This window comes from Oryx dammah, unplaced genomic scaffold, assembly GCF_014754425.2.
Source record: "Oryx dammah isolate SB20612 unplaced genomic scaffold, SCBI_Odam_1.1 HiC_scaffold_25, whole genome shotgun sequence".
Taxonomy (NCBI): domain Eukaryota; kingdom Metazoa; phylum Chordata; class Mammalia; order Artiodactyla; family Bovidae; genus Oryx; species Oryx dammah.
In genome coordinates, this window is record NW_024070209.1 from 70,820,708 (window position 1) to 70,847,761 (window position 27,054).

General features: G+C 38.7%; 1 protein-coding gene and 1 pseudogene across 4 annotated transcripts in view; both read right to left on the bottom strand.

The window, feature by feature from the left end:
• BABAM2 (BRISC and BRCA1 A complex member 2) overlaps positions 1 to 27,054 on the bottom strand; it is a 410,927-nt gene that overhangs the window by 207,489 nt on the left and 176,384 nt on the right. The gene's annotated exons all lie outside the window — the stretch shown is intronic.
• On the bottom strand, positions 7,203 to 11,173 carry LOC120851537 (annotated as a pseudogene).

A 27,054-nucleotide genomic window follows, 5' to 3' on the forward strand; every position in this document is an offset into this window, starting at 1 on the left:
AGTCGGACACGACTGAGCAACTAAGCACAGCACAGCACAGCACAGCACAGCACATGATTAACTAACTACACTAACTAACTACACTCCGTGGAAATAAGAAGCGCTGATCATCAGGTTGGGAAAGGATACCTGCCATATTCTTGAAAGAGCAGCTCTAAGAGGGCGAGTCCTAAATACCAGGATGAAGCTGCTGTCATCCACCCGTGTTTTCCAAAACTGACATCTTGAGTTCATTACTATGAGATGTCATGATATAGTATGGGGCTAGCGTTTTTCTTGGAGAAGGTAATGGCACCCCACTCCAGTACTCTTGCCTGGAAAATCCCATGGATGGAGGAGTCTGCTGGGCTGCGGTCCATGGGGTCGCTGAGAGTTGGAGAGGACTCAGTGACTTCACTTTCACTTTTCACTTCCATGCATTGGAGAAGGAAATGGCAACCCACTCCAGTATTCTTGCCTGGAGAATCCCAGGGACGGCGGAGCCTGGTGGGCTGCCGTCTATGGGGTCGCACAGAGTCGGACATGACTGAAGCGACTTAGCAGCAGCAGCAGCATTTTTCTAATTTATATCTTGCTTGTTATTTTCATAAACAGAAACCATTTCAGTGCCCTCATTTATGCAGGAATCTGCTTGTGAAGCTCTACTCACCCCTAATATGTTGGTTATAGCTTCTGTTTGTAAAACTAAATTGAAACACATGTTGTACAAATAACTTTGGGGAAAAAAGAATTCCTGGTTCTTTCAAAATAATCATAATCAAGATTTCACTGGTCAACTACTGTCTCAACAGTTATTATACTTAACAGACATAGTCTTGAGAACACCAACCTTCTGACTAAATGGTGTGTGAAATGGAGCCTTTTCTCTAGAAAGCTGGAGGCTGGGGGGATAGGAGGGCAGGTGGGGAGTTGCAATACAGCCAGGGTCATCATTAGAAGCACAGAATATTTCCTGGCTTCCACTACCTTCTCTCCTCACCAACATTTTTAAAGAACCTGGAGTGTGGGATTTCCCCTATTACTCTAACAATGTGTTCTTAATGAGTTGATAAGAAGCTAAGCTTATTTATATAAGCATCAGTTTTTGCAACTGTTTTACAAATTGTACCAAACCACATCCTCAGACATCTGAGTTGTGATTTTACGCACACCTACTGATACAAACCTTGTGCCAGACTGTTCTCCAGGAGCCCAACAAAACAAGTTAAAACAATAGTGAGTTTTCTTTAAGCACATATGGAACAAATATGAACACCATTCACCACATCCTCAGTATGTCTCCAAAACTTAACAAAAAGGTAGATAAAGCTTTTACATAGGAGTTCATACAGCTCTTTGTAAAGGATAGAAAACACAGATTTGAAATGAAAGCTGATATAGTGGACATCTGTGATACTACTTGGCTGATACCTTCTCTTACCCTGGGAAGCCCCTTTCTCTTCCAGTCCCCATGCCTAGACTCCAATCCTTACAGTACCTGGCAGAGATACCAGTTCCAACCCCCTGGGAAGAGCTGATGGGTCCCTAGAAGAGTGACCTAGTCCTTTTGTAGAGGCAAAAGAAACTGTCAGTAGCCATGTTCCCCATCTGCAAAAGAGGCCAGGCCATCGTGAGAGAGCAAAGCCCACACCCTAGAGAAAGCAAAAGGATAAGAGGGCAGCAGAGGATGAGACAGTTGGATGGCATCACCAACTCAACGAACATGAACTTGGGCAAACTCTGGGAGATAGTGAGGGACAGGGAGGCTTGGCATGCTGCAGTCCATGGGTCAGACATGGACTTAGTGACTGAACAGTAACAATGACAACCAAGAGAAGGAGAGCTAAGAGAGTCCTGGCAGCATGCACACCCATGTACTTGGTCCAGCTGTGTCCTGCTCCTCCTGTTGTTTGCCTTCAACCTTTTTCTGACTTTGAAAAGCCAATAAATTGCCTACGTGCTTCAGCTGGTTAGAGGTAGTTTTCCTTCATGTACAACCAACATTTTCTCTTGTAAATGATTAAACTGACTCATACAGATGATAACCATGGCAAATGGAAATTTACAGAATTAAGTGCTAAAAAGAGACTTTCATCCCTGGGTTATCTAAATACTTGTTGCATACTATTAAATGTCAGGCTCTAATCAGAACCTGGAAAGGGCTTTCAGGACTGAGAGGCGCGGCATGCCAGAAGAAAGCTTTACTGGAGCAATCTGCCTCGGCACCAGGCTGAAGCTGCAACTAGGCTATTTCCCTGCACTTACTGCTTCTCATCCGGGAAAATCTGAAATGGCAGAGTAACCCACCCCAAGCCTTGGATGGAACAGTCTGCCCTCGCTGTTCTGTAGCCTCCCTAACCTCACTCAATGAAGGAAAATGGATCAGAGGTGGCAACGCTAGTGGCTGTCAAATCATAGTGGCTCACTATTTGAACACATACACTGCTTTGCAAGTTTATCACACAACTTAACAACTGGCACAAAAATGGTGATCTTTTAGCTACAGAAATAAAAATAAAAATTGCTAAGAGTTTGCATGTTTTTGTATTTTTTCAGTAAGACGTGGAGCACAGAACCAGGCATGAAGAAGGGGCTCGTTAAACACTGTTTCATTTCGCTTATTCCTTCCTCCCTGACTCCGCGTCTGAGTTCATGTCCATCACCATGCTATTCTTCCTACTGTTAAAGCTCCACCCTTTCCTCTCCTTGTTAGGTGGCTTTGAGTTATGGGGCTTAGAGATTCTTCCTGGGAAGTTCTGTGAGTGAGGACAGAAGAGAAAGGCACCCTAGAAGCACGTAACACCTTTGCACCCACCCACCCAGCCAGTCTCTTCCCACAAACTGTTTGGTGCCCATGGCAACTAGGCAATTGATTACTTCCACGTGATTTGAGACACCTGGTACCGCACCCTCATTAATTGGCGACAATCAAAAACCACAGCTGCTAGAATAGAAAATGGAACCTACTGGACACTGTCTCCTTAAAGTATTATGAGATCTTCTGATTTGCATATTGATGGTATCTTCAGAAACTAAAGGGCAGCTCTGAAAAAAATCTCATGGCTTGGAGCCACATCCCTCTGGAACTGGCTGGATGAATGATTTCAGAGTGGAAAAGAGCTCTGAGAAGTAAATACTACATCTTTCTCTCAGACTCAAAAGTGTCCCCTGGCATTCCAGCCTCTGCAAGGTATCTTTCTAACCTCATTTCCACACTACGTCACTGACACACCCTAACTGCAGCAGCTGCACACACTCCATCCTGCCACTCGATTCTGAATGCCTTCTTCCAACCCTGCATCCCTCAACCCCAAACCTCCCAATTCCATCTGCTCTCTAAAGTTACACGCAGATGCCATGTCCTCTCACAAGACTTCCTGGCCCTGCCCTCTGACGTAATGGTTTCTCCTCTAGGATCCTACAGATGTTTAGCTACACCCTGCATATGATAAAATTTGATTGTTTTGTCTGTGTTTTAAAGTTACTTACATGTGTACTCTTAGCATGTATCTGGCTGAGTTCCTTAAGGGCAGTGCTGCATTCACTGTTGTATTCTCAGTGCCTAGTATGGTGCCTACCACAAAATTAGGCACCCAGTAAATATTTGATGAACAAATGTATGAATATATGTATTTAGAAAAATGACTACATAGGCTTGCCAGGAAACTACTGATCCAAAGATGGGTTCCACAAGCAGGCTTCCCTTGCAGAAATAGCAGAGGTCTATGTTTCTTATTAATTTGACCTTCCAATATAAATCAGTAGGTGTAATTTTGGGCAGAATGAGCCATTATCCGTGGATTCAGGATATACTCTAGAATAATACGAAAATTCAAGTTCTAACACTTGACTGAGAGATCAAACCCTACAAGATAAAAAGGCAAGAGCAATCTTTTTGCCATTTCTAATCAATTTCCAAATAACACACCATGTGCTATCACTAAGTCAGTACTCATTTATGATTTACCTACCATGTGCAAGACATTTTGATGGAAACAATAAGAGAAAAAATGGCAAGAATCCATCTCCCAACTTCATATGTAAAAACGAAGATGAGAAACTTTTTTTCTTCCTTCTTCAATAAGAGATCCAGTAAGATAAGACATGATTAATCATTATAAGGTAAGGCTGAAAAACTCATCAGTTCTTCTATGTGTTAAGAGTGCATTCATCAGACTTTTTCTGACATTAGACTTTTATAAGGAGATAAAGCAGGAGAGTAATGAGCATCCTAAGTAGAAAAATGCAAAACTTTTACAAGTAGTAAAAGGCAGGAAAAGGAGCTCTAACTTTCCCACCCTGGAAGATGCTAAACAGCAAGTCCTGGTGTCCTCCCAGGAAAACAGTTCTACCACTTCGGTAATCCAGGTTATCTAGTTCAAAACGCGTAGAGACAGAAAACCAGTACCAGATCCCAAATGCAGGTGTGGTATTATCTTCCTGAATAGCCAGCAGCTGAAGCCTATGTGGGTGGAGCCTCGCTAATCAGACCAACAGCATCAGCTTCACCTTGGGGACACTTATAACAAAAGCCTAGATGATCTCTAGAACATTAAAGTCTGAGAAGCACTGACTTAGAGAAATGACACTTAAGGAAGAGAAAACAGGTTCAAAAATAAAGAGAGAACTGAAAAGCAATGGAGTGAGATATTCATCCTGTGATTAAACAGGAGAACACAGAGGAACTGTGATGTTACATGGGGCTGTGGAAGAGTGTGGAAGGTATCTTAAACAAAGTTTAGGATTTAAAAATAAGTCTCTGTGGCATATTCCCAAAACTCAGAGTTAAATGGAAGAGAGAACTGTGGTAGAAGCTGAAAAGTACAATAAGATACTTCTCAAAAATTCTTCTAACTGGCCACATCCATAAGCTATAGAGGAGCCAGAGAAAGGGGCCAGGTCAAGAGAGCTGGTATTGTGGACACTATCCCCTTTGGGTCAAAGATACTGGTAACGTGCCAAAGGTGAAAGAACACGAGTGAAGGGTAAATAAAATCAGAGAATGTTTAAAAAAAAAAAAAAAAACTTTTAGAGATCTGGGCCAGGGGTTGTTACCTTGTGCTCTGGGGAAAACTTGGGATCATGTATACCTACGAGTAAGTGTCTTAAGAGCAACTACTAATGTGTTTTGTATACTGGGCACTGGGAGATAGATTTCACTTGTAAGAAGGTTTCTATTTTATTAAAAATAAAGTTTGTAGCCACTGATCCCAACACCCACACTTCGTAGATTTATAGATGGAGAAACTGAGATAAGGGAAGTGATTTGTCTGATGTGTAGAGCTGATTAGTCACAGGGCTGAAACCAAAACTCATGACTGCTGAATCTTGCATCAATGCTTCTTTTCACTACATCAATCTACTATATCCAAATCTGCTCCCCAAACTGTGCCACTTACTAAATGAGGTCTGTGTGAATCAAAAAGAAAATGTAAGACCCCAAAAGAGGAGGAAGTTATGAGGAGTGGAAATTTTCATACGAAGAACATATTATACTAAAAAGTTCCCAAAATGAAAAACTCAATGTTGGACTTAGCATAACTATTGAGTAGGTGGCTTTGTTATTTAGAACTTGACTAATTATAGAAGTGCTGATGACTAGATTTAGATCAACTAAAAATTCAGTTAGACTTTATCACTGGCTTGGGTTAGTGAAGAATACTTCATTTCTAAGCTAATAACAGGTTGAAGATAGACCAATTGATGAACATTTGCAGTTTTGTGCTTATGAACGGAAATTGTGACATTTCACGACGCATAAATGATGATGAAAGTACTGAAGCATCCAAGCAAGTTGCAATTCTCCAGCGAAGCTATTAACAGCTTAACATTTCTGGTTCACATTGGAATGTGGATTAAACTTACTAAAAAAAAGTTTATATTAATATCAAATAAGCATGAAAGAATGTAATTAAGCAGATTAGGTTGAACCCTTTAAGTTCCAGGCTCTCTTGGGTCTGTTAATTATAGAATCAAATGTTGGTTAAGTATACAAGAAAACCTGCACAATAATCCAAAACAGGTTTCATGAACTATGTTAAAAAACAAACAAGCAAACTATTAAAAAAAAAAATACAAGAGCAGACAGAACACCTTCCCAATGCCCCAGCAAACTAAACTGGGCTTCTCCCCAAGATAAACCAACACTGGGCCTAATATAGCCTATGTACCATGGGCAAAATATATTGCAGATTTCTTTTATTTTCTTCTGCCTTCAATTAATTCCATTCTCCTATACTGATTATACCTTTGGTGCTGACCTCAGGACTCATTCATTCATTCAACCCTATAAACATGTTATTAATGCCCTACTATGTGTTAGGCACTACCCAGAAGGTTCTAGGAACACATACCCTCAAAATCTTCAGAGACAAGTAGGAAAACTAAATAAACAATAAAAAAATAATAACCGACCGTTTGATTAAAACTGTTAGAATAAAGGTATATTGTAATGCAGGTGTGAACCTTTGGTAGAAAAAAGGAGAGGAGTTAAAGAAAGGGCAAAACTGGCTGTCACATGCAGGTTTTTAAGGAGATAATCTTGAGCTTCCCGGGTGGCTCAGTGGTAAAGAATCCCCCTGCCAAGCAGGAGATGCAGGTTCGATCCCTGTGTCGGGAAGATCCTCTGAAAAAGGAAACTGCCACCCACTCCAGTATTCTTGCCTGGGAGATCCTACAGACAGAGAAGCCTGGCTGACTACAGTTGCAAAAGAGTCAGACACGACTTAGTGACTAAATGATATCAAGGAGATAATGCTTTTAATTGGAAGGAATCACAGTGCTCTGAAGGAATAGAAAGTATAAGGAAGTGAAAGGAAGAAAGAAGAGCACGTGGAAAGATTATGGGGGTACAGAGGCATATGGCACACCCAGGGCAGGGTTCAGAAAGGCTGAAACAATGGACACCACTGAGGAGGAGTGACAGATGAAGCTGAACAAGTCTTATATATAAATATTTGGCTGCACTGGGTTTTAGTTGCAGCATGTGGGATCTTTAGTTGTGGCACGTGAGATCTAGTTCCCTGACCAGGGATGGAACCTGGGCCCCTGCATTGGGACTGTGGAGTCTTAGCCACTGGACCACTGGCCCACAGGAAAGTTCCGGGACAAGTTTAAGGGCCTGATCATAAACAACTTCAATGCATTTCAGCCAAAGAGTTGGGTGTTTTTTTTTAAATAACTTTATTGCCCAGGATATTTTTTTTCCCTTGTGTCATTTTTTGTCTGTTTTATTTGTTTTTGTTTTCTTTTTTCATAAGTTTAGTGAAGCTTAACTTTGTCTTGAAAAACAAAACAACAAAGCTTTCATATCATTTGCAACCTGGTCTAGTTTGAAGAGACAGGTGGGAGTTATCTTGCAAGAGTAATATTTATACCATGAAGGGTGCAGTTCTAGGTCTGGTGGTACTGAGAGGAGACAATGGCATTCTTGACAAAATTACAATCTGCTGGTGGCATCTGCGGAAAAGAAGCCCTTGCAAATTTCTAAACAACATAAACTCTTATTAGAAAATTCTAAAGTGTTTTACAGGCCTAAAAAGGAATGAGCTTAGAAAAATGCCTCAACAAAGTTGGAATAAAATACTGGATTTGAGAATTACTGGAATTTGGATACGTTAAAAGAGGGTGGAGGTTGGGTCATGCTTACAATGGTCTCAAGTTCAAACGAATTACTATGAGAAGACACCACATCACAAGTCACGTGCTGGCCCGGGGGCTCCTCTCTTCCCTCGGTAGGTGCTGGCAGAAGGTGTGCTCAGTTGTTTTCCAGTGTAGATGCCTAGCCCCAAAGCCAAAACATGGGAGAGGAAGAGAAATGGAATGGACACCTTAAGAAACTCTGTGGAGAAGAGCCCCCTTCATGGCTCCACTTTAACTCATGCTGAAGGAAACGGAATGTTTAGGGCGCCTGAAGTGGAACTCCTTGGGTAGAATGTTTTCAGGTCTACTGGACCAGTCGGACACCCAGTCTATGCTTTTCTGCAGAGCATCCCGTTCTTTCTCTCCTTCTGCAACTTCTTCTGACTGAGAGCTGTGGTCCTTGCTGGTATGCATTTCCACATCAAACAAGACCTGCCCGTCTTCTTGTGGAAGGGCTGTTGCAGTGAGAACTGCCTCTTGAACTGCTCTGTCCGGATTCATGCTGTGCATCTAAAAGAATCTTTTCCATGTCCCCATTGTGGAGGGAGGAGGAGGGTACATGCTCCAGCCCCCCATTCTTCCCATTGCCATTATCATTGCCATTGCTGCTGTTCATGGGGAGCTCCACCCAGGAACTGTTGAGGCCGGCAGGTAGTGGCAGAGACTGTTCCCCTTTCTCACAGTTGTTGTGCGGGAGCAGTGGCTGTTCTACTAAGTGAGATGACATTGTCAGGCGGCTGAAGAGCTGCAACCCCGAAGCAAGGACCTTCTCCAGTTCTCAGGCAGCAACACAACCAGGGAGTTTTTTTTTTTTTTTTTTTTTTAAGGGCAAGGCAATTAATTACAAACAAAGTAATGACGTGATCAGATTGTTCTACAAAGAATATTCTAGCAGCTTGCAGGGCAAGACTAAATGTAGGAAGGGGGAGCTCTACAGTGGGCCAGAGCAGAACAAGAAGGATGTCCCCATAGAAAGGCAATTTGGTGCAGGATGTCTGAGCCCAAGCGGAGTGCAGAAGGTGCCCACATGCCGGAGGGACAGCAGAAACACTGGGACATATGTAACCAATTGTAACCAATGTAATATAGCTATAATATATTATAGATAATGGGAAGTATATCCAAAATATATTATGGATAATGGGATTTATCCCTTTCAAAGAAGAAAGATACAAATATGTATAAACAAATTCAGCATATTAAATTGGAAATGGAGGTATCAGTATGAACATGGTTGGTTAATACACAGATTAGATATAGAAATAACACGGAGCATCAAAATAAACAATGATGCTAACTGACTATATAGCCCATTAATTCAAACAGGAAATCATGCGTCCATACGGTTGTAAAGAAAGTTAGATGAAGAACAGGATATTTGTATAGTTTCAAAGGACCACCCCACAAAATATTTACTGATTAATTAAAAAAAAAAAAGCAACTTTGCTGTAGAGAGCCTTACAGACACCAATTTAAACAAGTCACCAGAGTGATCATATCAATGAGTAAACAGATCAGATGTGCCACTTGAGGTGCAGTGAGAACACAGCACCACTTCTGTGCTATTCCTGCCACAGATGCATACATGGAATCCAATCATGGCTGAACATCGGACATATTCACACATTTAAAAAAACTGGTCTATAATCTTCAAAAAGGTTGTGAATGGCAAGGAAAAACTAAGGAACTATTAAAAATTGAAAAGCCATGACAAAAGAATAGAATCCATGATTCTAAATGAAATTCTTCTCTCCATTAGGAAATCGGTGGGACAAATGGCAAAATTTGAATAAGGTCTTACATTTGGATGGTAGTACTACATCAATGTTTATTTCCCAATTTTTATAACTATACTGGAATTGTGTAGGAAATGTACTTATTTATAAGAAATATGCAACAGTATATGAAGGTCAAGGGCATCACATTGCAACTTACTCTCAAATGGTTAAAAAAAATGCTTTGTATTGTTCTTATATTTCTAGTATGAATTTGATATTGTTCCAAATATAAAAAGGAAAAGAATTAATAGATGATAAAAATCCAGACCAGACCATACAAAGACACTGTTCTCTTAGGAAGAAAAAGGAGGAGAGGAGTTAGAATCTTAAATTAGAAACCCATTATATATGTTTTAAAGTCTTGTTGTACATGTTTATGCTTACCTGCATGATAAAATATATATAATTCTCAAATCACAACACAAGTAATTTCTCCAAATACTGCCATTTTCCCCCAAATTAAGGAATTTTGCCAGGTTTGGTTATAATTATCTACCAGGAATGGCTGACCTCCACCTGATCCTGGAGTCAAGATCTGATGCCTAAAGTAGTCCCAGTTTCTTACAGAAAATAGTTTAATACGGCTGACTTCTGTCAGGGTACCACACATCATACCTAAACTTACATTGTCAACAACCCTCAAGATAGATATTGTCATCTCTATTTTGCAGATCTAAAAATTTCTCCAAGAGATTAAGCAAAATGTCCCAAATTTTCTACTAGTAAGTGGAGCATCAGAAAATAAATTCAGATTTCTCTCACTCATAGCCCATGCTTTTCCCACTACAATCCAGTAGCCTGCTACGTGCAAGGCATCATGTGATTCACCACAGGAGAGACAAGATTAATAAGACATGTTCTCACGGAACTAACCACTTCTGCTTTCTCCCCTTTATGTTGCAGTCAGAATCGTCTGCCTCTTGCCTCCTGCTATGACTCTCCCACATCTCAGATTTTATCAGTGGGTGAATTCAGGAACACTGTCTTCTCTACCTTTTCTGTCATTGAAAAGATGAGACAGCAATTCTGAAGATGTACAAATGTACCTTAGAATATAAAGACCAAAAAAATGAGCACTTAACATACTGTGTTAAATGAGGTTTCTGAGTATTCAATGACCACTCAATAAGCTAAAAACGGAAAGAACAAAAGGATACAGAAGGAGTATAAAGAAAATTGTATTACTTCTTAATAATGTGATACTAGATAAGAAAAAAGCCAAAGACCAATCCAGGAAATGTCAGGAGTTCTGGACAAGTGAACTGCTTCCTTCCAAACTTTTATTGTTTCACTTGGTAGAAGAGGTCACCTAAGAAGCATTCAGAGGGACTTCCCTGATGGTCCAGAGGGCAAGATGCTGGTTGCTCATTACATGGGACTCAGGTTCAATTCCTGGTCAAGGAACTAGATACCACATGCATGCCGCAACAAAGAAGTTTGCATGCCCAGCAGCTAAGAAGCCCCCATGTCGCAATGAAGACCCCACGAGCTGGAACTAAGACCAGTACAGCCAAAATAAATAAACAAATATTAAGAAAAAAAAAAAGGAGGAGCTTTCAGAAATCAGAGTCAACCTCCTGACTAGAGCAATGGTGCTCTCGCTTGGACTGTCATTCTCTGAGGAAGCAGTGAGAACTTGAATTCCTCATTCATCTCTGTGAAGATCATGGTATTCTGCTCACTTTAGTGATGGTTAAAAAGAAACTGACTGCTACATAAAAGCAGAGGGAGGACAATGAGATGCCAGTTTACTTCATCAATAATGAATTCCCTCCACCAAGCTCATAATACAAAATGTGAAATGTTTAATATCACTTCTGTAATCTTGATTCAGCCATATAAAACACTGGATATAGGTCTTGGCAGAATTTTGAGAAGCTTATATGTATGAATAGATTTCCCCATAAAACAAATTTCTAAAATTCAAGATAACATGTAAGTAATCATATACTTACTTTCAAAGTTTTATGGAGAAATAAATAAAAGGGAATCCTCCCCATAAGACAATAGGAACCTATAGGCCTATTTATATATTATTCAAATCAGTATAATTTAGAAATGATTTTTTTTTTAATTTTTTTTTCTTTTTCTTTTTTTTTTTTTTTAATTGACTATGCCAAAGCCTTTGACTGTGTGGATAGAAATGATTTTAATAGGGGAATATGTAAGAAAACTCAATGCTATTATGTTTCTCATCATTAGTATTGTGTCAGGCAAGTCCGTGGCTTTGGTTTACCTCCAATGGTCTCCGTTACAAACACCAACTGAATCTATTCCTGGAATTGCTCTTAACCTCCCCTAGTATTTCATCCTTTCACACACAATAATGCACAGGGGGTAGTGGTAATTTGTGAAACAAGCTCAAAGTTCCCAAAGTGGAAGACATTGTTTTCTTGCATCCTACCTACTGTAACTGAAAACTGGGAATTTACTGGAATTGAGGATTTATTATGAGTCAGATGGCTTACAGTCTTTCCAACCAAAACATCTGCTCTACAAAGGCACAACTGCTACAATCCATTTCCTCTTGGATCTGGAGAATGACCAAGTTGTAGCTTAGCCCTTTCCTTAAAGACACAGGGATCTGAAATGAGAAATGAAATCAAAGCAAATCTCTATGTCACCTTTCAACCTCCACTACTTTCTTTGATGGCATTACAAATGTAATAAAATATGAGAATTTACATAATTTTTGAACATTAAAACACTGCAATAAGAGTAGAATAACCAAGGACTTTATCAGATTACTTCAAATTGACAGCAGCGCAGCTGAAACCAATTCTTTCTTTGGTACTTGAAGAAAGAGGGGACACATACTAACTATGGTAGGGAAAGGGTTTCATTATTTACTCAACAAATATTCACTACTGAACGTTTCTATGTGTCAGGCACTATTCTAGGAACAAGTAGGGAACAGGCTAGATAATGACCACCTCTTGGAGCTTACCTTTCCACAGGGGAAAACAAACAACAAATAAGCCTATTCATAAATACTCTTCAAAGCACTATAGGTTTCCAACTGTCTATTTGATACCATTGACACTAAGATTTTTTTCCCAGCAACTATAAGCAATAAGATAGTTTTTAGGAACCATATTCTAGAGCAGTGGTTCCAACCCTGGTCCTTATTTAAAAGCACAATACTGGACCCTACCTCTGGCCATTATCATTCAGTACACGTATCTGGGCCAAGGAAACGTGGATTTTTTTTTTTCAGCTTAATCAAGAGCTTGAACTGCTCATCAGGTTTGGGCTCTACTGCCCTAGAATACTGACCTCCAAACATTTAAAAGCATTAAGTTAAAAATATCAGTTTAAAATATTTGGTTTCCAGAAATAAACCCACACACCTATAGTCAATTGTTCTTTGAAAAAGGAGGCAAGAATATACAGTGGGAAAAAGACAGTCTCTTCAGCAAGTGGTGCTGGGAAAGCTGGACAGCCACAGGTAAATCAAGTTAGAACACACCCTCTCATCATATACAAAATAAACTCAAAATAGTTAAAGACTTAAACATAAGATGTGACACCATAAAATTCCTATAAGAGAACATAAGCAAAACATTCTCTGACATAAATCATACCAATGTTTTCTTAGGTCAGTCTTCCAAGGCAATAGAAATAAAACCAAAAATAAACAAATTGGACCCAGTCAAATTTATAAGCTTTTGCACAGCAAATAAAACCAGAAACAAAATGAAAGACAACCTACAGAATGGAAGAAAACATTCACAAATGATGTGACCAACAAGGGCTTCATTTCTAAAATTTACAAACAGCTCATACAATTCAACAACAAAAACCAAATAACCCAATCAAAAAAATGGGCAGAAGACCTAAAAACACAGTTTCCAAAGAAGAAATACAGATGGCCAGTAGGCATGTGAAAAGATGCTCAATGCTGCTAATTACTAGGGAGATGCAAATCAAAACTACAATGAGGTACCACCCCACACAGGTCAAACTGTCCATCATTAAAAGGGACCCCTCCTATAACGTTGGTGGGAATGCAAGTTGGTGCAGCTACTATGGAAAATAGTATAGAGGTTCCTCAGAAAACTACAAATAGAATTGCCTTATGATTCAACAATCTCACTCCTGGGCATATATCCAGACAAAACTCTAATTTAAAAAGATATATGCACCCCCAGGTTTACAGCAGCACTATTCACAATAGCCAATACATGGAAACAACCTAAATGTCCATTTACAAACGAATGGCTAAAGATGGGGTACGTATATACAATGGAATATTGCTCAGCCATAAAAAAGAATGAAATAATGCCATTTGCAGTAACACAGCTGCAACCAGAGATTATCATACTAAGTGAAATAAGTCAGAAAGAGAAAGACAAATATCAAAAGATGTCACTTATATGTGGGACCTAAAATATGATACAAAGGAACTTATCTACAAAAAAGAAACAGACTCACAGACATAGAGAACAGACTTGTGGCTCCCAAGCTGGGGATGCGGTGGGCAGGAGGCATAGACTGGGAATTTGCAATCAGCAGATATAAACTATTACATATAGAATAGATTAAAAACAATATATAGAATGGATAACCTGTATAGCCCAGGGAACTATAGTCAATAGCCTGTGATAAACCACAATGGAAAAGATTATGAAAAAGAGATGTATGTGTATGTATATATGTGTATGTGTGTTAGTTGCTCAGTTGTGTCCAACTCTTTGCAATCCCACAGACTAGCCCACCAGACTCTGTCCACGGAATTTTCCAGGCAAGAATACTGGACTAGGAGGACATTTCCTTCTCCAGGGGATCTTCCCAACCCAGGGATCAAACCGGGGCCTGCTGCATTGCAGATAGATTCTTTACTATCTGAGCTACCAAGTCTCTGTGTGTGTGTGTGTGTGTGTGTATGTGTGCGCGCGCATGCGTGCGTGCATATGTGTGTGTAAACTGTCACTTTGCTGTACAGCAGTAATTAACACAACATTGTAATCTATACTTCAATAAAATTTTTTTTAAAGTTTGGGCTTCAGATCAACATATCTTCTATGTATTTACTGAAAAGCTATATACATGGACTGCTATGCTAATACATTATAAATATCATAAAACATGCACAAACAGTAGAAATTCTAGGAAGGTGAGATATAAATATAAACAAATATTTTCTCCCAACCCGGCTGGCTGCCTGCACAGGCTGCAATTTATGAAGTGGGGCAAACCAAGAGGCCTGCAGGTTCCTCACACACAGACTAGGAAGCAGGGCAACTGAAGGCAAAGCCTTTTGATTCACAGCCTGGGAAGACAGACTCTATCTCAGCCCTCACTCTGCTCTGTAAACTTACACTTTCTCATTTATGGCACAGGGAAGAGAAGTAGGCAGAGGACATTAGAACTGTAATCTCAGTGGCAGGAATTCAGGAGACCTTGCCTCACTCCACCTGCCAACACATACCTGTCAGCTCTTGCTGACATACACTAAGTATGGAAAAACCACACTTGGAAAAACATATAAACACCATCCTAGGTTCAGCAGATGTAATCCTGTTGTGTCAGTCGTTTGAATCATGTGTGAATGTGTCTGTGCGTGTTAGATTCCTGACCATGTGATAAAGGTAGAAAGAGTACAGGCTTCCAGATTAGACAAGCTAGTGAGAATCAGGCTCTCCCCTGGTTGCTCGCTTGTCCACTTGGCTGAGTAAGTTATTTAAAACCTGGGCAAGCCTCTGTTTCCTCAACTGTAAAATGGGAGTAGTTATATAAAACGACGGTATCAGTTACACCATGAATAAAGGGTGGCCGTCACTGTGGCCACCATTATTGTCCCTGTTATCCCAGACCACCTTGGAACACCTGGTCCACCTGTTTCCTGCAATCCACACACACTGATCCTGGCCCATGCACCTGGAAATGATACCTGTCAGTTGTCTTCTTTGTGTACAAACTCTTTGTTCGCAAATTCTGGCCTGACTGTGCAGCATCAGTTTCTAGTTTGGTCCCTTCTAACCATGATAAACGAACGGCCCCACAACTGATGATGTTAAAGCCACTTCCTGCTTGGCTTAGCAGAGGGGCAGCTCCTTGACTTTGAATTCAGGGTTACACCTCTGTGGACCAGCAGCCTTCATCTGCCCTTTCATTTGACAGCTCACCTCCTGGCTATTTTCTCTCTGTGACATTAAAAAAAAAACCAACTCAACAGATAATATTTTCTCTCTTCCAGTTATAGCCTCCTCTCCAGTGCCTTCTTGTTTGTGCTTCCTATCTCTATTCAAATAAAAGGTAATAAAATCATTTGACTGTGAGGACTAAGAAGGCAATTCTCAAATGATTTACTAGTGGCTGCAAGAATGGCCCTACATGCATATCCATAAAGAAAGCATTTCAATTCATAGGACTTTCAAAAGTCAGGTAGCCATCTTAAGGAAAATCAGGCCTGTCAACTGTATAGATTACCAACGAAAGAAATAAAAACAAATAAGAATCTGTCTAAAAGAATTTAGGAAAAGAAAGTATCAAATTAAAGTCAGAAAAGGCAAAAATAAAACCAAGAGCAGAAAAAACATATCAAGCAAAATATAACATTAATCCAGAGAAAAATCATTTTATTAAATCAAGACTACATGTTAGAAAATAGTATTTTTTTAATTGGGGCTTCCCTGGTGGCTCAGACGGTAAAGCATCTGCCTGCAATGCGGGAGAACCAGGTTCGATCCCTGGATCAGGAAGATCCCCTGGAGAAGGAAATGGCAATCCACTCCCGCACTCTTGCCTGGAAAATCCCATGGACGGAGGAGCCTGAAAGGAGGATCCCATACAGTCCATGGGATTGCAAAGAGTCAGACACGACTGAGCGACTTCACTTCCTAATTGGGGCAATATAAATTTTAGTTATCTGCTAATAAATTTAGTAGTTAAATAGAAATGGATAAAAATTCAAAATAACTGGAGAACAAAAAAGAAGTACTCAGAAACAGCAAACGGAAAAGAACAAGTTACAAAAAAAGAAATGTTATTAGGAACTACCATTTTAAAAAATGCCTCTGGCCAATCAGTTTGGTGTAGAATGTTTCTAAATTTTCCAAAATAGATAAGAATGTTATGCTTTTCAATCTACTTCACAAAGCAAATATAATTTTTTAATTGATGTATAATTAGCATATATTACATTTGTTTCATAATACATTTACATTTACATAATACATTTGTTTCATAATAATGTGATTCAACATTTATATACATTATGAAATAAAAACAAATATGGTTTTATTTCCCATAAACAGACAAGAGAGTCACAATAGTTTTTTATGAGTATGGCTCTAATAACTAAATAAAAATCTTAATAAATAAAATACAAGACAACATCAAAATAATTTTCCATTATGAACAAGCAAAGTTTACACTTGCATGACTGGACACAAGGAAGATATTAAAATTTGTCACATGAAAAGGAGAAGTGGTAAGAATCACAGCATCACTGTAGTAAGTGCTCAGAGAAAACTAAAATACTCATTCTCAGCCTTTAGCCAATGCAAACACCACAGCCAGGTTGTCAGGCTCTCTCCAAGAGACCTCAGGAGCACATTTATATTCTTTTTGCGCCTTCTGAGCTCAGAAACTCGATTCTGTTTGCACACCAACTGCAGGGTGTGACATACAACCAGAATGGTAACTTGTTAGTTTACAATGGGAAATTAGGTACTAAAATATTCCAAGTTCACATGGTTAGTGTGTTCTTTCCCCATAATGCCAATCCATTGCTTTGTAACAATAAATTAGTCACGGGGAATGGAATATTTCAAGCCCCTTTATCATGGCATGCTCTTTGCATGAGGAAGACCCATGTGGGCTACCAGGCAACCCACGTGAGTTAGAGGAACTGCATTTTAATAAAGCCTGATGCATCAAGCTCACCCTAGGAATAATCTTGTCAGTGTGGCCAATGGGATACTAGGAGTACTTAGACTATGAGCAACATCCTCCTGCATCCAACTCTAAATGGGGTCTCTTCCAGTGCATTTTCTAGCTGTAGCTCATGGCACATAGGTCTGTAGTAGTTTCAAATAGCTTTTTATCCTGCAACTTTCAGATTATTCAGAATTCACCCATTCCTTTATCTTGGATAACACTGGAACAGGTACTACCAAATTGACTCTATGACAATCTTTTTTTCCTGTTCTTTCTTTAGTTTTCATTTGATATACTCTTTCTCCAGATACATGATTATATTCAAACAGGTGTAATATTGCTCACTTGGAGTCCATTTCACCTCCCAAAGAGAATATCTCATGTTAATATCTTCATCTGTTTATGTGCTGGCTATACCTTTCACAGGGTAATTTGATTCCCCCATTTCCTAGTTCTTAGGGAAGCGAAGATATTAGTAGTTACTTCACTGAATGAGCCATTAGGTATTAGGAAAAGGATTGAAAAGTACAAACATAGAAAGGTAAGAAAAAATATGTTTTATATATGACATAGTTCAACATCATGTTGTGAAATGACATGATTATACAACTTACTAAAATCAATTTAAAATAACTAGTCATTTAGAATAAGTTGGGACTTCCCTGGCAGCCCAGTGGTTAAGACTCCATGCTTCCAGTGCAGGCGGCGCAGGTTTGATCCCTGGTCAGAGAATTAAGATCCCACATGCTGTGTGGCACAGCCAAGAAACAAAAATCAGAACAAAAAAAAATTGATAGAAATATTTAAAATTAAAAAAAAAATAACTAAGTCATTATTTAAAGTAATGATGTCACCAAAATTGCAGGATAAAAAGCCATTTGAAACTACTACAGGCCTAAGTGACAAGGGCCACAGTTAAAAAACGCAGTGGAAGAGATCCCATTCATAACGATGACAAAAATTTCAGTAAGTGGGTACTAATTTAAATCAGAAAATTAGAGACATCTTATTCAAAATGACATAAGGTCTGATAGTTGAATTAAAGAACGATGGATAAATGGAGAAATATAATTTGCTCCATGCTGGGAAAACTAAATATAGTAAAGATGACAACATTCCCCAAATTATTATGTAGATTAAATAAAATACTGATTTTACAGAATTTGATATTGGTACTAAAACACATCTGTCTGAAAAGTTGAAAAAACACCAAAAGAAAAACATTGAAGTTATGATAGTGGTTTCAAACTATTTAAATTGTTACAAAAGGAAAATTATTTCTTAAAGAAAGACAGGGTATTAGCTGAAGCAGAAAAAACTCAGAATTCATAAATAATGATCAGGCTAAAGCAATCCTATAAGAGGAAAAGGTGCTACTGAGCAACTGGGAAGTGAACCCAAATGCAAAGAACTAACTTAGAGCCTTAAGCTCATTCACACATGTAAGCTAAAGAGCGAAAATACACATAGAAGAAACCAGAATAGCATATTTATTCCAACTACGGAAGAGAGAGAACTTTAAAACTGCTCCCCCAAAAGTAAAATATTATCACTGACAAGATACTTTCCATGATAAAAATATCTATTCCCCTAAATATATCAAATATCAACAATACCAATATAATGCAATATGCTATTAGACATCTAAAAGACAGACAGACTGGTGAGATGTGATGGATGTGATGTAAGGTTACTACCCATAGCATATAAAGAAAGAGTCAATCAACAGAATTTAATTGAAAAAGTGGTCCAAGAAAAATGAACCCTGGAAAGATATACAGCTTAATTAGGCAATGAAAGACCACTTTAAGGTATCACAACCGTAACTACTAACTTAGTAGAATAAATTATGAAAATCCAATTAGACCAGGGTTGGGTACAAAGCTTTGCCTCCTGTTCCCATCTCCCCATTGATCTCCCCAGCTAGTCCCAGATTTTTTGGTGTATGATGTGGGTCCTGCCTGATTTCATGTGGTCAAGAAGAGGGAGGAAGTAGAGAAAATGAAAGTAGGAAGGAAGGAGGCCCATAAATCAAAAGACTGAACTTGTTTCCATTCATCCATTCAACAAATATTTATTGACTCTCAACTCTGCATCAGGCTCTGTGCTGTGTTAACTATCAAAACTATAGTAATGAACATGTAGTCAGGAAGACAGGTAAATAAATCAACAATTACAGCACATGTGATACAGGCTTTGCTACGGGAGGCAAAAGGTATTATGGGAGCACGGAAGACATGCACCTGACCAAAACTTGCTCTAGAAAGATCTCTTGGAGAAATGTCTTCACTCTGTCACTCCTAACGGAGTGACTGCTATGGAGGAAACTCGCCATTGCCCACCAAAATAACAAATGCATTTATTCTTTGACCTGGCACTCCTACTTCTGGGAATGTGGCCTACAAATATGCCAGCAAACACAGGAAATAACCCATATACAAGAAGCCATGATACATTCACACAATAAACTACAAGGCATTTGTGAAAAACATAGAAACAGGGGGCCATATGGCAGCATAAAAAGACTGCTAAAATACATTTGTTAAGGAAAAAAAAACCCTGAAATGCAGAGTAGTGTATGTAGTATGACACCTTCTATATGAGGAGGATAAATAAGACTGCATGTATGCACATGCATGTACTAGTATAAAGACATCCTAGAAGGAAACGTGTGTGTGCTGTGCTGTGCTAAGTCGCTTCAGTTGTGTACGACTCTTTGTGACTTTACAGACCATAGCCCAAGAGGTTCCTCTTGTCCATGATATATAAGAATAAGTAATAAAAGTGATTATAGAGAACTGGAAGGTGAATGGAGCACAGAAAAATGGGATGGCAGTGAGTTTTTTATCAATGTATACCTGTTTATATATTACAATTTCTGAGTCATGTAAATGATTCAGAACCTATTTATTTACAATAACTTTAAAATTGGACTAGACATATCTGTGTCTCTTTTGCTGTCTTGCATACAGGGTTATCATTACCATCTTTCTAAATTCCATATATATGTGTTAGTATACTGTATTGGTGTTTTTCTTTCTGGCTTGCTTCACTCTGTATAATAGGCTCCACTTTCACCCACCTCATTAGAACTGATTCAAATGTAGTCTTATAAATAAATTTATTTAAAAATAAATAAATAAAATTGGACTAGATGTTTTCTAAAACTTTTCTACTCTTAACATTCTGTAATTATATGACTTAACCTACATTTAACTTATAACCAAATATTCATCATATTCTTCATTTGTAAGAAAGCTTAAAGCTTATTATTTTTAAAAAATTGAATACGTCAGACCAAGAGGAGTACCTTAAAACACTATATTATGTGACTAACACAATCTCTTTCTACTTATATTTAGATCTTTTTAATGCCTCTAAATTTATTGAAATTTAATGAAGATTTACTGAGTACCTACCTGGGCCAGGCATAGTTATGACCAAGACTAAAAATTAGGTCTCTGAATTAACAAACCATTTACTGTACAGACCTTAAATTATCCTCATTACAGATGTTAACACTGAATTTAAATATAATGTTGTCATTTCTTTCTCTACATAAAGATAGATATATGTGTTGCTTTTAATTTTTTTATAGAAAACTTTCTTAAATCTGATTTAAAACTTTTAAATTAAATTTGAGAAGGGACAGCTTATTGTTCTGGTTATCTAACCTGGGCCTGCCCTGAACAGGCCAAAAAATACTGCTGGACATTTCAATGTGTTCCTCAACCTGGCTCAGGACAGATAAGAATTGGGTTATCATTTCATAAGTTAGCCCTCCCACCCCCTGGTTTGCCATAGATTTATGCTGTCAATCTCTAATAGCAGTATTAATATTTGATTCTCAGACTGGTTCAAATATTTCACAAGGTAGTCTGCTTTTCTCTCTTAATTATTATACTAATTGACTTCTTATCTGTTTCCCCACTAACTGTGAACACTTTGAGGGCTCAGCCCCAGTTTTATTCAACATCTGAAAAACACAGTAGATGGTCAATAAACATTTGCTGGACAGATAAAAGAATGAACAAGTAAACAAACAAAGGAATGGTTAAATCATAAAAAAACTAAATTAAGGATAAGTTAAATATTGAAAAGAAACCACAAGGAAATTAATGTTCTATGTTTATTGTCATTACAAGTATACACAATAGCTAGCTCTTGGCTCCCGAAGCAAGGTGTGGTTATGCAGAGAATAAAGGAAGCAGAGTGCGGACACCATGTTGCTGATATGCTGTCTTCTCCAAAAGAGGGGCAAACGGCTCAACTAAGATGGTGGTGAGTGATATGGTGGAGTAAAGAAAAATGAATTTGACATAAAAAGACATGAGTTCAGGGACTACCCTCATGATTCAGTGGTTAAGACTCCATGCTTTCACTGCAGGGGGCATGGGTTTGATCCCTGGTCAGGGAAGTTCCCCATGCCTCTGCAGTGTGGTCAAAAATTATTTTAAAAAAAGAAATGGGTTCAGCCCTCCCAGCATTACTAGGTACTAGCCACAAGACCCAGTGCAAGCTGCTTACCTTCTGGCTCAATTTCCTCCTGAGAATGAAGGAAAAAAAAAAGTAGTATATGTCCTATCTACCACATGGAAATTGTTGGGATTAACACAGAAAACACTCTTTATGAGAGTTTTGTGATGGTAAAGTATATGCAGACAATGGATAGAAAGATTACTCTTCAAATCTGGATCAAAATAGCCCAAAGATTTGTTAATGATTAAAATTCAGTGAGACTAAATACAACAGGGACAAATCACATCTTAAACTAAGTTCCTCAAAAGTTGCCATTTTATACTTCAATGGAAACCAAAATGTACTTTGCACAGCTTACTCAGGGAACACGTGCCAGAGAGACTAAGCCCAAAGTTGAGAATATGAAGACAAAGAAGATATGATCCTATGATCCTGAACCTATAAGGGCTCATAGTCCACTGAGGGTGGCAGAGACAAGTACAAGTAAGTGATTAAGGTAAATAAGTAAGTGATAGTGTGTGTCTGTGTGAGCGTGTGTGTGTAAAAAAGGTAAGAAAGGAAGGAGGGAGGGAGGGAGGGACTGAGGGAGACTGCATATAATGATTAAGACTGATTGCTCAGGTACAGAGTACTGTGGCAGTTTTAGGAACCCATTCTAACCTATTTTTCCCCCAGACCCCTGTTTCAAGGCATCGTGGGGTATTTTCAAGATTCCCGGGCTCTATCTCATGTTTTATCTTTCCATTTTTTTAGATCTATAAGTTACCTCAGTAATATCCTATAGATGTCAGTGTAGAGATCTTCTACATTTTTAATTAAGCTTATTGCTAACTATTTTATGTTTTTGATGCTGCTTTAAATGATATTGTTAATTACATTTTCTAGTTCTTCTCTTAGTGTATTTAAATATAATAAATTATTTCTAATATTAACCTTGTATATTATGCTCTTGCTAAATTCACCCTTTGTAAAGGTATTGCCTTTTTGTAGATTTTATTGGATTTTCTACACACACAATTGTAATGTCTGCAAATACATGTTTGCTTCTTCCTTTCCAATCGTTGTGTCTCTTATTTATTTTTCTTTCCTTATTGCACAGATTAGCACATCCCATACAATGTTGAATGCAAGTAGTAAAAGCAGACATCCTTGTGTTTTTCCTGATCTTAGTACATTCAACATTTCATCATAAGTATGATGTTACTTATGGTTTTCCTACAGATGCCCTGAATCAGACTGAAGATGTTATCTTCTATAAATACTTATAGTTCACTAAGTTTTCCTTTTCTTTCATTATGAATGAGTATTGAATTTTGTCAAATGTGTTTCCTGTTTCTACTGAAGTGATCATATTTTTATTCTTTGTTAACATAGTTAATTACATTGCTTTTTGAAAGTTAAATCAACCTTGTGCTCCAGGGAAAAATTCTACTTGGTCATGATGTATTATTATCATTTTAAATATAATATTTAATTCTATATGCTAATATTTCATTAAAGCTTTCTGTGTGCTCACACATGATGGATAACAGTTTATAATTTTCTATTCTTGCAGTATCCTAGTAGGTTTTGGGAGAGTTATTCTGGCCTCATAATAACCAATTTTACTAAACTACACTGATGGGCTGAAATTTATAGCTGATTTTAGCAACGCATATATTGAAAATGGCAAATTCAGAGAATGGTCCCTAAATTTTACATGTAAGACAATTAGAGAAATTATTATATAAGCATATTGTACACCTTTATTGGGGCTTCCAGGGTAGCTTAGCTGGTAAAGAATCCACCTGCAATGCAGGAGACCCTAGTTCGATTCCTGGGTCAGGAAGCCCACTCCAGCGCTCTTGCGCTTCCCTGGTGGCTCAGATGGTAAAGAATCCACCTGCAATGCAGGAGACCAAGGTTCGATCCCTGGGTTGGGAAGATTCCCTGGAGGACGGCATGGTAACCCACTCCAGTACTCTGGCCTGGAGAATCCCCATGGACAGAGGAGCCTAGTGGGCTACAGTCCATGGGGTCACAAAGAGTCAGACACGACTGAGTGACGAAAGCACACACGCACACACTTTCTTGACAAAATTATGTTCCCAAGGTAGCATAAGGAGAAAACTAAGCCATATTTCACTTTAACTCCATATTCCCTAGTCCTAATAATTTACCTTTCAGAGACAAGGATGCAATTCAGGATGATGTTAAACATCAGAGATTTGTATTTACTTAATGTTTGTATCTTTACACACGCTTCCCTGACTGAGAAACAAAACTGCTCCATTCACAACATAAGCAGCAATGAAACTCTACTATTTCCCATCCCTACAATCATCCAAGATACACTCTAGTCTCCCTGGCCCTACCCCAACCCCGGCCCTACCCCAACCCCACCCCTACCAGGAAAGGCACGCCTACTTTCCCAGGCAAGTTCAGCAGAAAATACTGAAACTCCGAGCAAGTAACACCTAAGTATCATGGATCCATTTGATTAAAAAAAAAAAAAAACCTCTATTAAAGAAAATAGCATTTTTTACACCATTTTTAATCAAAGCAAGGTTTTAAATGACATTTGGCTGCATTTTAATTGTTTTAGGACGAGAAAACAAGAAGTACTGATGGAGAGCAGAACTTACATGAAAACAAATTGACTACTTTCATATCTTAACGTGAAACTGAAAAACTAAAATATAAAGGTAGTATCGGGGGGAAGATATTTTATTAAGGCTAAAAGAGTGAGGAAAACGACATGATCACTATGGCAGATTTTAAACAATGAAGTCCATCATTTACAGAGCACTTGGTAGTTAAGAATGTGTGTTTACACACATCTCACTTGATTCTCCCAAAACCCAGGAAAATAGAAACACAAATTGTAAAATCCTAATCTTCATGGTAAGAAAACAGGTTCAGAAAGCTAAGCAATTTGCTCAAGGTTGCCCTCACAGCAAATGGCAAGTCTGGGCTTTTACCCTTGCCCTCCAATTCCAGAAACGAAATCACTCTACTTGGCCATGGGTCCTTTGCTTAGCTATATGTATAACTTACACGTGAGTATCTTCCAGAGATAAACCAGAAGATACATCTATCTTAAATAATAGAGATCTTAAAGAAAAATAACCCCCTTGGAGGCGCGCTGAGCTAGAAGCATTTCTATCTATTTCAAGTCCAAAACTAAATCTTCAGGAAAGACAATGAGGACATGAAAACAACAGCCAGAATAGAAACTGGAAGAGGTAATTTACTTTTCTCAGTGACCTAAGTTCTTTGTGCCAGATACAAGCTCTCTGTCATTTGGCCATCTCTTGATTAGTACCTTTTAATCGTGTATTGGGAGTTAAGAAGTTATAAGTATAATCCCTGTTAACAAAGACAGGTAAAAGTTATTCCAAGATTATTTGAACACTGGAGACTGAAAAACCCTTCCTAAGGTAATGAGTGGCTCTGCCAACTCATCTGAAGGCACCTTCAAAAGGTCACCTCTTCCTGTAAAATAATGCTAACTCATTAACCACACACACACATGCATGCACATGTGTATGCACACAAAAACACCACAGAGCTTAACAGGGATAGCTGCTGCTGCTGCTGCTAAGTCGCTTCAGTTGTGTCCGACTCTGTGCGGCCACACAGATGGCAGCCCACCAGGCTCCGCCGCCCCTGGGATTCTCCAGACAAGAACACTGGAGCGGGTTGCCATTTCCTTCTCCAATGCAGGAAAGTGAAAAGTGAAAGTGAAGTCGCTCAGTCGTGTCTGACTCTTAGTGACCCCATGGACTGCAGCCTACCAGGCTCCTCTGTCCATGGGATTTTCCAGGCAAGAGTACTGGAATGGGGTGCCATTGCCTTGTCCGATGATCTCAAAACAAATATTAATGGCATTGAAACTAATTTATTGTAACTAAATTTTTAACAGTATGTAACTTCATTGCACTAAGTACAAAGTTAATTCAATCTGCCATAATGTAACAAGCAAAATACTAAGCTTCTTACTCTGAATATTTGAAAATACAGGAGGACCTAGATTGAAATCCCAGCTGTCCTACTACTGGTTATGAACCTGGGCAAGCTACTCGAAGTACATTAAAAGTGTTTCCTCATCTTGGGCTTCCCTGGTGGCTCAGTGGTAAAGAATCTGCCTACCAACGCAGGAGACACAGATTCGATCCCTAATTCGGGAGGATCCCATATGCCTTGGAGCAACTAAGCCCACGCGCCACAACTACTGAGACTGTGTTCTACGATCACGGGAACTTCAGTTCCTAAAGCCCACACACCTAGAGCCACTGCTCCACAACAAGAGAAGTCATCACAATGAGAAGCCTACTTATTAAAAGGACAGAGTAGCCCCAATCACCAGAACTAGAGAAAGCCCTCACAGAAATGAAGATCCAGCACAAAGATAAATAAATAAAAATTTTTTAAAAAGTGTTTCCTCATCTGTAAAATAAGGATAATAAAAATATCCACTTTTTTTTCTCATCAGATTGTTTACTATAAACTACAAGTGCAATTATAGATTTCATCATCATCATCTTATAATAATAAGAGCCAGAAATCCATTATTTGGGCTCTGGTCCAAAATCTGTGAAAAGAATGAAAATCAGGCCCTAAAGTTACATTTTTAAATTACTGACCAATATATCAGGTAATTTAAACTCACCTCAGGGACTCCTATAGTTAGAACAATGACTACAAGATAGAGATGGTCAAAACCCACTTGTTAAATGGAAAAATGAATCTAGCTCACAGTGATTTTCACTTTTGTATTGAGATGTTTGTTATTTCTCTAAAGGTTTGGCTCTCTGAGTTTTAGTTCTTCCGAGGCACAGTGTCAAAGGTGTGTGTTTTATCAAAGCCATAGCCCTGTGCAAACCATGGGTATTCAAAACACACATTACAGGAAAAGGAAAGGTCTTTCCTCACTGAATGCCACACAATCCAGGCTGGTACACCCCTTAACAATCAAGACTATGTAATGATGTTTTGACCATTTAACAGTCTTTGCCCCCTTTTAGTTAAAGAAAAAAAAGCTGAATTCATTAATCTTACAAATATCTTTGATAACCTATTAGGACAGAGACTGTTCTAGACACTTCAGTTCAGTTCAGTCGCTCAGTCATGTCCGACTCTTTGTGAGCCCATGAACTGCACCACAGCACACCAGGCCTCCCTCTCCATCAACAACTCCCGGAGTCCACCCTAACCCATGTCCATTGAGTCAATGATGCTATCCAACCATTTCATCCTCGATCGTCCCCTTCTCCTCCTGCTCTCAATCTTTCCCAGCATCATGGTCTTTTCA